We start from the raw sequence: 250 nt of genomic DNA, 5'->3' as shown, positions 1-250 counted from the left end.
TATGGATTCACGACATTATTTAGCTACAGATGTGCTTTTTTGTCCGTCAGAGACAATCGTCGGTTATGTGTATGTAATCAAAAAGCCCTGCCCTTAAAATAATAATACTGCTGTCTTTAAATTTCCTAAACAAGCTCAAATAGATTGTTATTAAATTACTAGCTGTTGCCCGCGACTCCGTCCGCATAGAAGTATGTAAAATTGTTTACATCTTATTCTCAGACCTACCGAATATACACAACAAAAAACA

This window comes from Choristoneura fumiferana, chromosome Z (assembly GCF_025370935.1).
Source record: "Choristoneura fumiferana chromosome Z, NRCan_CFum_1, whole genome shotgun sequence".
NCBI lineage: Eukaryota > Metazoa > Arthropoda > Insecta > Lepidoptera > Tortricidae > Choristoneura > Choristoneura fumiferana.
The sequence above is the reverse complement of the archived record's forward strand: the minus strand, read 5'-3'. Positions refer to the sequence as shown.